The sequence below is a fragment of the Lagopus leucura genome, unplaced genomic scaffold (assembly GCF_019238085.1).
Source record: "Lagopus leucura isolate 7727_CA_CO unplaced genomic scaffold, USGS_WTPT01 Super-Scaffold_100021, whole genome shotgun sequence".
NCBI lineage: Eukaryota > Metazoa > Chordata > Aves > Galliformes > Phasianidae > Lagopus > Lagopus leucura.
This window is the reverse complement of record NW_024962274.1, coordinates 12,072,825-12,085,742: the sequence shown is the minus strand read 5'-3', so window position 1 is coordinate 12,085,742 and position 12,918 is coordinate 12,072,825.

Here is a 12,918-nt window from a genome sequence, read left to right as displayed (position 1 = left end):
AATCAGAATGCACCGGCAGCCGCTACGGGGTGGGGAGATCTGCCTCTCCACCACGCCTGGTGCACAGAGCAGAGCGAGCAGGGGTAGCTGCCTGCTGCCAAACGGGCTGTCCCGAAAGAGCAAATCATCCTCCCACCCCCCTCCCGCTGCAGAGGCACCGAGCGGGAGCGGCATTGAGCAAAAAATCCTACTTTTCCAGCGACACCCCCAGCCCAAAAACAGGGCAGCGCTGCAGGGTTAGCGGCTCCGGGGCTGGCAGGGAAACGCTTTTCTAATTTTATCTCTGGCCTCTGTCCCACTGTGCGGCTGCTGGCCGGACCGCCTGGGCACCGCTGGGCTCGCCAGCAGCCTTGCCAAGCCACCTGGGGCTTGCCCGTCTCCGCTCCCTGAGATTTATGGCTGCGGTGACTTTCTGGTCGCTGCTTCGCCACCTGCCTGCTGGCCTTTAGCGCTGCTCGCCTGGCTCCCCTGCCCGCAGCACCCTTTCCTCCCTGCCATCCCTCTCCCATGGGCAGCCGCTGTGGTTTCAGCCCTTCGCCCTCCTGGGCTGCCTGTCCGCTTCATCCTGCTGTCCGTCTTGCGCCAATGTCTACCCACCAACATGACACACTCTGCTGCTGCTTCCCATCCTGGTGCTTTCCTCACTGCATGCTCCCATCCTCTTTGCATGGCTCCTTTCCATTGCCAGGAAGGTGGTGGTACAGCATCACTAGGGACAAATCCGGGCAGAAGCCACTGACAAAAGAAGGCAGCACTGCTGCAGCTGAGTTACATCATGGTTATGAGCCCGAGTGCTGCAAGCCCCCAGTGGAAGAAATCCATGGGAACTGGGAGCAGAACCGATGCATTTTGTCCGTGGTTGTGTTGAAGTTTTCTTTCTTTCAACAGTGACTCGGTCATTTCAGCCAACAGCATCGCTCTGCCATCACCATGACCTGCCTGCAGTGTATGTCCAGAAATGAAAGCATTTGGAGGAAGTTCTGCAACCCTAGAAATGGTGAACATCGAGGCAAAGGCAATTCTTCTTGCAGGACTTTTTTCTTTGCTCCTCATCTATTTTCCCAAGCAAAGAATACCCTGAGGGTGGAGCAGAGAGATTTCTGGTTGTGGTTTCATCATAAAGTGAAGGCTTTGTTGTGGTGGGCGCTGCTCATGGAATCACCCAGGCTGGAGAAGAGCTTCAGGGTCATTGAGTACCACCATACCTTGACCTTTATCACACCCAGCACTTTGCCATGTCCTCACGTCCCCACTATTGGCCCCATCAGCACCAAGCTCTGGTTTTGGTACTAGGGCATTCAGGAGGTTGTTAAAGCCCTGTGATTTCTCATGCATGGGAAATCTGTCATTGGCCTGAGATAAGGTCATGGCCAGCAACAGCTGTCTGTGTGCCAGGATATTTTTGAAACTAAAAATTTACATTCTGAAGAGGGAAAGGAGAAAGGTTTCTTATTGTGTTGATTTTAAAATAAAAGCAGCTCTTTGAATTTGCTGCGGGATGCAAAATGCTCACCTAAGTCCCAGGGAGATGAATTAATGGCCAGAGAACAAGAGAAGCTATCAGAGTGGCATGATTACACGTATTTACCACGTAGCTGTCATTTCTCCAGGGGTGATCCGGGGGAAGGAGAGCCCATACAAATGTAGAACAAGAATTAGGTTATTTGAGCCCCATTGGGTGGAGAAGAAGATTGCAGGCTGCCTGGCCGAGGAGTGTGCATTAACTCTTCTGTGGGCATTTCGTGTTCAGTGCAGATCTGGAGGCTGTGCAGGAGGGGTTTCCCAGCCTCTGATGGACTTTGTAGCTACAGGAGATCCCCATTGCTGGTACTGCAAGGTGTGAACTTGGAGACGTGAAGCCAGGTCAGCTGTTCCATGTGCAGCACTGCTGGGTTTGGACAAGTTCTGTTTTCTTCCTGTGCCCTTTGCCCACCTGCCACTGGGGTGGTGCAGCCCTATCCACAGCGATGCCCTGAGTCCTTTTCCCAGCCCAGAGCTCCTTTAGAGCTCATTATTGCATGTGTCTGTATACATATTTGCTGGTTTTTTTTTTTTTTCTTTGTTTTTTTTTTTTTTGCCATGCACATTGCTTTGTATTTGCAGACATTGAATCTCAGCTGCCATTTTCTCTCAATTGCAGGCTAACTTTGAAGTGCCAGGACACATTCGTGCCGCACAGAGCATTACAATGGCATTCAGATGAGTTTTAATCTCCTCTTTTCACTTATCTTTTCCCTCTCCCTCCAGCAGAGCTGTGAGACACAGCACTTATTCTCCTCCCGACGGCCTCCAACCCTCAGATTGCTCAAATGCTCCATTCGTTTTGCAGCTTCTGCTGTGTCAGCAGCTGTGCTTTATGATTTAAGATGGCAGCAGAACTTTCCATTGAACTATAAACCCCCTTGCTTGGTTTCCCAGTATCCACGCAGCCAGGAGATGAGCTGGTGGCTGGGATAGCCCTGCCATGAGGGGCTGGGATGGATTTAAGGGGCAGCGGGAGGCCAGGCGCTGGCACAGGAACAGCAGGGACAGTGCTTTAGATCTGTGTCTTCCTGCATCCTCAGGTCTGCCAGTGCCCAGATGTGTTGTCATGTCTGTCAGAACACGGATCTGCTTCTTATTACTGGCCTTTCTAGATCAGGGGGTGATCCTAGCTAGGCAGAGCGTTGTTGTTAAGGCACTAATCCTCTTCTAACACAATGCCAGCTGGAAGTGGGGAAAGTTAATTAGGGTGGGGCATCCCTGGTTTTTGCTACATAAGGGTCCTAAAGCAGAAGGTCTGGTTGCTGATCTCATATATTTCCAAGGCCAGAAATGGTCCTACATGCACAGTACCAGGAGGAGTGACAGTTATTTTTTCTGATGAAGAAGTAGCAAAATAGAGAATGAAGCACAGCTAGCACCAGCAAGTTGGAGTGAGCATTGGAGCCAGAAAGGAAGCCTCACATCCCTTCCAGCACGCAAAGCTGGCTAACAGGAGGAACATGTCTAAGAGGAGGCAGAACTCTTTCCACCACATGTGAGATCAGGTTTTGTCAAAGAACCAGGAGGTGAGTGTTACCTGGGGCTGCCTTTCCCCTGCATGGACCAGGAGGCAGATGCATAGGTTAGCCCCATCCAGCTAGCTCCACTTTCCTCCACACACCACCCCTGTAGCCCTCTTTTAGGGCCACTTGGTACCACCACATGTAGGCTGCCTGCACTAATCTGCTCTCAGGGCTGCTCACCTCAGTCATGAGCAAAGCCTAGAACTCTAAGCTATTCCTGTCAAGCCTTCACACCTCACCAGGCCTTTTACTATGTCTTGGAAGAGCTATGTCTTGGCTGAAGCCACCAGGTATGCTGGTACGTTGCCTGCAGCTCTGTAGGGCACTGGGAGGAGGTGGATGCCCTCATCCCCATCACCCTTACAAAAACAGACAGGCATCTCCAATTTTCAGAGCAGTGATGAAATGCGTCCACCTGCCCTAGGAGACCAAAGGCTCACAGGGAGGACTTCTTTTCTCAGGAGGAAATGAGCTCACCTGTGGAGTTGGGCTGCTGGCCTTGTCCAGTTGCAGGTCTCACCTCCACCTGTGCTGCTGGAAAAAGGAGAAAGCATTATTAGGCTTTTTCCTGGAACAGCTGATCAAAAATCACATTGCTTTTCTTTCTGCCTGCCTAGTTTTAGGAGTCTGAGCTTTGAATGGCATGATGCTATGGGTCTGTATGCACAGTACCAGGAGGAGAAGCTGGTTGTTTGGTGGAAGAAGTGGCAAAAAAAAAAAAACGGGGGGGGGGGGGGGAGGAATCAGAGCCAGCACATCAGAGCAAGCACAGGAGCAGGACTCAGAGGGTTAAAGCAACCCAGAAAGCTTGAGAGGTTCCCTCAGGGCAGCTCCTGAACAGATGCAGGTAATGAATTTTCACTTCTGTGCTTTCATTATCATTGTTCTTAGCTGGAGGTTTACCATTTGTCCCCCTCAGCTGTGAGGCACGTTATTTGTGTCATTGAGGTGGCTGCAAGGACAGTGCTCCTCGTGTGGCTTTCCTGCTGGGAGTGGGATGGGTGCAGCTCTGGGGGCTCCTGCTACACTGAGCCCACATGCCTCTGCCTTCTCATTGCCTGCAGCAGTGCCAGGTGCCCAGGGTGCTGCTCAGTGCTGTGCCCAGCTGAGCCTGTTACTCGCCCAGTGACCACCAGCCACCCTCCTGTCCCTGTGCTCCTGCCCAACAGTGTTTAAAGGTGAGAGCAGGCGTACTGGGATTCAGCATGACCAAAGTTGGTGGAAGGATTATTGGTTGCTATGTTGTAAAGATCCTGTTTTTAGCTTTTTTTTGTTTGTTTTTTTTTCCCCCTTTAAATACTTTATTACATCATAAGGTATCTACGTCTTCTCAGAGAGGTAAAGAGGAGAGCAAATTCAGATGCAAACTGGTGTATAAGAGGCAGTGCTTTGCGTTGGTTCCAATCAAAAATTCTTTTCCATAATTTGTGCTATTTATTGATAAGCTATTTCTGTAATTTTCCTGGTAATTACAGAACTTGGAAGGCAACATTAGTAATTCCTGTATCATCTCCCTGGCACTACTTCTTTTGGAGCTTAGCCTCTCCCCTTAATGAGATCAGTGAAAGTTATTTGATATTTCCCATACATCCCAGAAAGTGGCAGAGCAGAAGAGGGAAGGCCGTGCCCTCCATGCACCAGCACAGTGCCTGGAGTTGCTTGCTTCCATGCCAGCACCATCCCATTGCTGGTCCCATAGCGACTTAACTGAGCTCGGTGGATTTGTCTTCGCCTCTGTTGCAGCAGCAGCAGCACAGCCTGCAAGGACAACACAGCCATCAGCTTGTGGGTTGGGAAGGCACCTCTTGTTCTCCCGATCCCCATCTGCTTTAGGGTTACTTGAGCAAAGGGAGGCCCAAGCCCTTGATACTGCACTGCTGTGTAAATGGGGAATGGTGCTTGTCCAAATGTCTTCATCACCCTGAAAGTGTTGACTTTGGTCAGAACGGCCTGCTGAGGGTGGCTGCAGCTGAGGGCCGTGCACCGGGAACCCATCTGCCCCAGCACAGCAGGGTGCCGTGGGTCCGTGTGCTGGCATGCTGATGGCTTGCCACGTCTTGGTTTCACTGGAGAGCTTTGTGCTCCTTTCTGAAGACACAGCTAGCCTGTCCTGATCGGCGGCCAAATGTCAGTGGATTCAAATCGCTCGCAGCACCCCGCAGCCAGCTCTGTGCTCTTTCCATCCACACTGGCTCAGATGACAGGGCGTGCTAGCAAGCCCCCCCTGAGTATTATTATCGTTATTTATTTGTGTGGTGGCAGTGCCTAGGAACATCCCCGTGCATCAGCAGCCTTCCACGTGGGACAGGTCAAGCTAGGAGCTCTTGGAGCACCCAACTCTGCTGCAGTGCAAGCAAACGGGGCGGTTCAGTGAAAGCGGCAGTTCTGCAATTTAGCATTACAGGAGGGAATTGTTTCCCTGGGTTTTTGCTCTGCAAAGCCGGCTGTCTCAATCAGCTGGCTCCCCTTACGGTGTTTTTCAACTGTACAGAGACGAGCCAAGGACACATGCACGTAACGTGATCTAGGAAGATTCCCTGAGTGCCAGGAAGTTGGGGCCGCTCTCCCAGCCCTGTGCTGCCTGTCTCAGTATGGATGTGAGCTGGCTCTCCACTGGAGCTGCAAGAGGAGCCTTTTGGGCTCGCTCATGCTTGTGACTGTTTGCATTAATGCTGAAGTAACCAGGCTGTGCTCTTCTCCCAAGGCTTTTTACAAGACCTCAGGCTTTGCAAAGCTCCATCCCTGCAGAAACGGTAGTTGTAGAAAAGGTAGTTGTCCTTCCTGGTGCCAGCCAGCTGCAGGAGGGCCAGCTGGCATGACCGTGCTGCCCATGGGCTGTACTCAGCCTGGTTGTTTCTAAATGGAGGAAGATGAGGCACAACAACAGCAATGAGCTTTACCTGGGACCTGAGGAGCGTGGCACAATGTGACTTTCAGCACGCTGCTGGTGCTTATGAGGGAGCACCGCTGTGTGTAGCAGATCCTAGAATGGCTTAGATGGGGGACAGCGGGGTGCGGGTGGGCTGGGGTGCTCAGGGTGGGCTGGTGGTTTGGCCGGGACCCCTCAGCGACACCTTAATGCCTGCACCGCCTTTGCTCCGTGGCCTGGAGTGCCGTGGGAGGCCCAGGTGGCATGGCAGCATCATGTGAGGCACGGAGCCGGGGGCTGACAGCTTCCCCCAGCCAAGTCACTGCAGCCATCTGCTCTGCTCCATGCCAGGCCCACGGCTGCCGCAAAGAGCGTGCGTTCCGCAGGGCGCTGGGGAGCTGGTGGTAACAGGATCTGCAGGGCTTCAGAGAGGCGCTGACTCCGTCTTTTCAGCTCTGCCTTATGTATATTTATCCGTGCGTACAGATAGAGAGGGTTGCATGGGTTTTGCTGGGCTGGGGTGGCTCCCCTCTGCCTTTGGGCGATGCGGAGCTCCAGTCCTGCAGCGCTGCAAGTCTCTGGGCTCCGTCCCTTCCATCCTGCTCTCTGCCCCGGGGCAGATATGGCCTGGCAGAGCAAGGAAAGCGAGGCAGAAGGTTGGGCAGTGAGTGCTTTACTCAGAAACTCATCTTTTATCTGAAATGTGCACCTTGGCAATGCAGAAAAAAGTCAGGAAAGGGCTTTCATTCAGTGCGATGCGCTAGCTGTCAAATACCTGACTCCACAGTTTGATTTCTGCCAACTGAATTAACACAGGCTGATGCAAGGATTTCTGTCCAGCAAAACCAGCTTTGATTTTTCTTTTTTTTTTTTTTTTTAAGGGCTGTGTGTTATCAAAGCTGTGGAAGCTTGGCAAAAAGATTGAATGAGGGCTGCTCATGTATGGGACACTGAGGACTCGGTGCATCATGTGCCTGGGCTCGGGGACATTGGCACTGGGAGATTTCTAATATCCTGTCTTTGAGATTTAGTCCTTTCACTTCTTTTAACTTGTGAAATACGTAAAGTTGTTCCCAGCTCTGCCAGAAGAGCTTTTCTTTGTGATCCAGCTCAGACAAACATGAGGGACCTGCTCAGTGCTGGCTGTGCACAGCCTGAGCTCCTGGAGAACATTAATTCTAATTGAGACCCAAAGTGTTTCGTGAGTTGGCTTAAGCCCCAAGGTGATTGCAACACACCTACATCAAAAAGAACCATTTAAAAATGGGCCAGGTTGTACTTGCTAAGCACCGTCCTAAGGCTAGGTGCATGGGGCAGGAGAGCTAGGCTGGAAGCATTGTAGCAAGGTCTAGGCTACGAAGCCTGTCCTGCAGATGGGGAGCCAGGAGTCTCAGGAAGGAACAAATAAAATGCCCAGCATGTTCTCAATGCCTGGGTGTGCTCTGCTGGGGGCCTGGTTCAGAGATGAGCCTAGGCCTCGAATACAAGGAGTAAGCAGAGCTGGGAATCCTGGGGTGGAGAAGGCTGCTGGTAATGCAGCTCTCCAGCAGGGCGTGGGGCACTACAGCCATGGGGTGTTGCTCTCTTCGTCAGTTAATGAGCCACAACCTTGGTTTTAGTTGAGAAATGGGTTCCTAATGCTCTTGGATGGAGTTGAGTACACATACGTGAGCTTTACGGTTTGGACACTGAAAGTCAAAGAAAAAAGAAATCTAAACCTCTTTGACTTAAAGGTCATGCGACTTGGTGTCATGGTATTTGAGGGTCTCGTGATTTTTAAATGTTAATACTGCAAGCCCAAAGCCTGGAAATTCACTGCCAGTAGTTATCAGCGGTGACTTGAAGATTCAAGTTGCTTCTAACTCGCTTCAGCAGAGGTCTGATGGCAGAGAATGACCTGTAGGAAAGGTCTTCTACACAAGGTGCATTATGAGAATTTTCCCAATTCCTTCAGAGTCTGCTATCTGCTGCCTAGTCCCCAAAGTATTTGGTCTCCTGGCATTCTGACAGCTGAAGTCACATCTGCACTGATGCTTTTCCTACGTTGCATATGGAGGGGCAGGCACCTCGTGGTGTCAGCCTACTTTTTAATCCCCAGATCTACAGAGCTGCAGGCTCCTGTTTGCTGCCCTCTGAGGTGGGCAGGCAGCCCCCCAGTGCCCACCTGTGCTGCCATAACCACCGGATGGATCCCCTTGCTTCTCTCTCCTAAATGGATTTGTCGCTGACAACAAACCAAGGCCACCATCCTCTCCAGAAGCTGCTGAATTGTCATTCAGGCAGCATGTGGAGCGGTGAAGGGGAAAAGCTCCTCAAAGCAGGATTTTGGACTCTTTGTCCTGGCCCAGCACCCATCCTGCTTGCCCTTACCTCTGTGCCCAGGTGATGCAGAAGCTTATGATGTTCTCCATATGGCAGGAGTATGTAGAAGACTGCCAGGTGAGACAGGTAGCTGCTCTGCTTGTTGCATGCAGCCAGGACAACAGGCGAGCAGAGGAGGAAGTGAGGTGCAGTGCACACTGACTCCGATCTTTGCACTGTGAACTTGAGTCGCAGTGAAAGAGCCGTTTGCTACAGCTTCAAGGGAAGTCAGATCACCTGGCCAGGTGTGGTGCCAACACGCATTGAGATTGCAATGGGCTTTCTGTTCCTGCAAGCGCTGCTGACGTGTGTGATGGGAAATACTAGAGTGTGCAGGATGGAAAGGACAGGGGACAGCAGTGCTGCAGGGTGGGGGCAGCTACTGTACGCAGGGATGGAACAGCCATATATCTGGGCTGTGGCTGGCTTTAAATACACCTGGGCTATCTGAGAGGCTTGGTTCGAAGCCAACCAGGATACTGTTGGTCGCGTTTTCTTTAAAGAAAATTTAAATAGCACAGGCTCTTGCCCACAGAAGAAATATAAACTGGCCTTATGCCAGCTCAGAGGCCTGGGGGTAAACCTAGAGGTTTGCCTCCCCCTGCCCTGGTTGGTCCCCAGAAATGAATTCACAGAATTTCAGGATGGCTTAGGTTGGAAGGAAACTTAAAGCTTCCCCAGTCCCAACCCCTGCTGTGGGCTGGCTGCCCCCCACATGCTCTGGCTGCCCAGGGCTCCATCCAGCCTGGCCCTGAGCACCTCCAAGGATGGGGCACCCACACTTCTCTGGGCAACAGGGCCAGGGTCTCGCCACCCTCTGAGAATTCCATAATGTGGAAAACTCAGGACTCACTGCTAAGGGGTAGAGAAAGGATGGAAAGTGCATCTTTTCCTTCCCAAGGAGGTGCTGGGTAGCTGGAGGGAAAAGCCATGTCCTCCCTGTGTTTTCTCCATGTCTTCTGCATGTGTTCCCAAGTTTTTCCCATGTCTTGTCCATGTTTTACATCTTCTTCCATGTTTTCCCCATGCACTCGGTGGATCCCTCTGTCCCAGCAATGTTGTGTACAGATGTGGCCATGCTTACATACCTTCAGGAGCCCAAAGCTCTTCTATAGGGAAGTTAAATTTGAGCCTGAGACTTAAAAAAAATGCAAACTGAGCAAAAAATACTCTGTCCAAACGTTAAGCTGGAGCTGGCTTTTGTTAGGAGGACTTATCTGTGCTGGCCATAAATCAATCTGGGTTGGTTTAATTGCTCATTCTCAGTAAATAAAGCTGTAAGTGAATGTTTATCCTATCATACAGAGATCTGTATGGACTGTGGAGGGGAGAGCCAGCAGAGAAATCCATCTGAGAGCTCTTCTATTCACCCCAACATCACTGCAGAGCACAGGATCCTAAATCAGAGCTGGACCAGGCAGGTGGGGCTGTGAGATGCAGCCTCTTTCCAGTAGATATCTGCCCCATCTGGACTCAGAAGTAGTAATGTTGGCAATTCTGGGGGCAAAAGTGTGGATGTGCATAACAGTAGATTTTGCAATACGAGTCAGAAATGCATTGAAGGCACCCGGCTGGGGTTTGGCCATTTTGCTGTGCCAGCAGAAATATTTTTATTTTTTCTTTGCTGAAAGGATGCGCTGTGTGTTCCAGCAAGAAGCAGCAGCATGTTCCTCTGGAAGCTGAGATGGGGAGCAGAATGCCCAGCCAGCTGACTGGGTGTTGATAGGGACTGGATAGAAATGGGGACGGTGGGGCAGCAGAGCCCCCCCGGAATCATCCCTGTGGGGATCATGAGCTGGGCTGCTCATGACCCTGCCACCTTTTCTTCCTAGAAAGTGCAGGAGCTGAAGCCCCAGGAGACATCCTCCAGCCAGCCTGGCTAAAATTAACCCACGGCTTCTAAAATTATTAGGTGGGAATTGCTGAGGTGAGGTCTCCCGCTGCTGCTCTCCTCTCCCTGCCCTGTGTAAGGATTTAATGGCATTTGTCATCTCTATTGGGAGCACAGGACTCAGAGCTGACTGTGTGTGCTGGAGGGCTGGTTGCTTTGTGGTACATGGCCTCATCAGGGATGCAAACAAGGTGCTGCTGCAAAAGTACACATGCTTTAAGGCAAACAGATCAGAGGTGCACGCACTCGGTACTGTGTTGGTGTGCCCAAATGCTGCACAGCCTGGAAAGATCTGTGTATCAGAGCTCAGGGTGTCTGCCACAGCACCCTTTGTAGCTTCAATTTATTTTAAAAAGGAGCTCCTCCCCTTGGATACCAAGTTCAGTTTGCCTTGGTCCTTCAAGTAAGGAGTGAACTGGGGCAGGAGGGCAACCAATGCCAGCATCCCAACGTGGTTTGTGTCCCACCATGGCACGGGGTCGCCTCCTCACCATGGGCACAGGGTTGGCATCCCACCATAGCCACGGAGTTGACATGGGCACGTGGTTGGTGTTCCACTGTGAGCATCTTGGCACTTACTGTGTGGTTACAGGGTGTGGTTACAGTACAGGGAAGTGCAGAAGTCAAGGATCCACAGCAGGTGCTGCCCACTTGAGAAGGCTGCTCCAGGAGGAAGTTGCAGGAGGAGGGGAGCAGAGCTGCCTTCATACTTCTGCCCAAACTCTCTCCCTTCACTGTGAGTTTTGCAAAAGGCAGTGAAGATGAGGACTGACGGTAACCACACAGTAAGTGCCAACACACTGGTGGTGGGGTGCCAACCCTAAGCCCATGATGGGCCACTGGCCGTGCAACCATGTGCCCAAAACACAAGCCTACAGTAGGATGCCAACCCCATGCCCACCACGGAGCTTCCAGTACAAAAAAGACAGGGAGCTGTTGGAGAGGGTCCAGAGGAGAACCACAAATGGCTGCAGTACCTCTTTTATGAAGACAGGCTGAGGGAGCTGGGCTTGTTCAGCCTGGAGAAAAGAAGGCTTTGGTGTGACCTCATTGTAACCTTTCAGTACCTAAAGGGAGCCTACAAACAGGAGGGGAATCAACTCTTTGAAAGGGTAGATAACTGCAGGATAAGGGGAAATGTTTTTAAGTTGCGGGAGGGGAGTCTTAGGTTGGATGTCAGGGCAAAAGTTCTTTACAGAGAGAGTGGTGAGGTGCTGGAACAGCTGCTCAGGGAGGCTGTGGATGCCTCATCCATCCTGAGAGTTCAAGGTGATCAAGGCCAGATCGGTGGGTCCCTAGGCAGCCTGGTCTGGTATTAAATGGGGAGGTTGGCAGCCCTGCATGAAGCAGGGGAGTTGGAGCCTCATGAGGTCCCTTGCAACCCTGGCCATTCTGTGATTCTATGGTGGGACACCAACCACACGGCCATGATGGGGCCTGTGCCCATGGTGAGCTACCAACCACAAGCCCATGCAAAGACAGCAACCCTACCTGTCTGCCTCTGCCATGGCTCTTCCATGCTTCTCCCTTCTCCTGCTAGCCTTTCCCTCTCTTGAATGTTCCCACTGCCTGCCTTGACAGCAGCTTCTGCTGGGGGCTTCTGCAGGGTCTGGATGCAGTCTCAGCTCTGCTGACTCCCACACAGGCAGACCCCTGCTTCCCTGCCTGCGTGCTTGCTGGTGCCCTGCTCTTCCTGGAAAGCTCTGTATTTACCCGGAACCCTGAGATTTATGCAGGACGATGTCAGATACTACCTAATAAATTCGCCAAGATTTTTTTTTTTTTTTTAATTTTACATTACCAGCTATTTCAAGCCTCTGTAAACGCAGCGATGATTTAGCTGCAGAAGGTTTGCTGTGTCCTTCAGACGATGACAAATGCCTTTGGAGGCGGAGTGCACTGCACTACAGAAGTGGGACTGTCCCATGCAGAGCTCAGCACTGCTGGTTGCTGACCTCCAGAGGCTGGCAGGGGAAAACCTCAGCGTGGGCATCCCGTGTCCTTGGGAAGCAGGGAAACAAGCTGCTGGGTGTTGTGCTACCCTGTGTCCCCTTTCTTGACCAGAGAAGCATGGCAGCGGGTGCCGATTGAGCACCCACAGTGAAACAGCCCCAGTGGGATGGTCATGTTTGTGCTCAGCAGCCTGAGCTCGCTGCCAGAATTACCCCTGAAAGTCAGAGTTTTGGCTGAAAGATCAGAACAAGCTCAGTTTTCTTCTTATCTGGAGCCAGAATTCCTATTGTTTGCTTTCTGTAACCAAACCCCAGCAGCTGTAAACGGAAGCAATTTGGTTTCCTTCTTGTTTTTTTCTTTTTTTTTTTTAAAAAAAGAGAATGGAGGTAACTGTTTAAAGCTGTCTTTGCAAACTCTGGTTTTGATCAAAGAGCTGTGATTTTGGTCAAAGAACTGCTGTGAGCATTTCCCCTTCCCAGCTTTCCCTGCTTCCCTTCCTCCACTCAGGCAAGAAAAAAATGTCCAGAGGCTCAACTGGCACCAAAGGCCCCTCATTGGGAGGGGTGACATCCCCTGCCTGTTTGCAGTGCTGTTGGGGACTGCTGATGGAGGTGATGGCCGGGCCCCATTACAGGATAGAATGAAACCTCCTGTGGGAGAGGGGTCTGAGGGAAAGTGGCCTCTGCAAAGCCGTGGGGTGGCTTCGGGGGACAGCTTCAGGCTGATGCTACCCCAAAACGTCCATGTGTGGCCACGTCCCCTTTGCGGAACACGAAGAGAAATGGCATTTTGTTTCA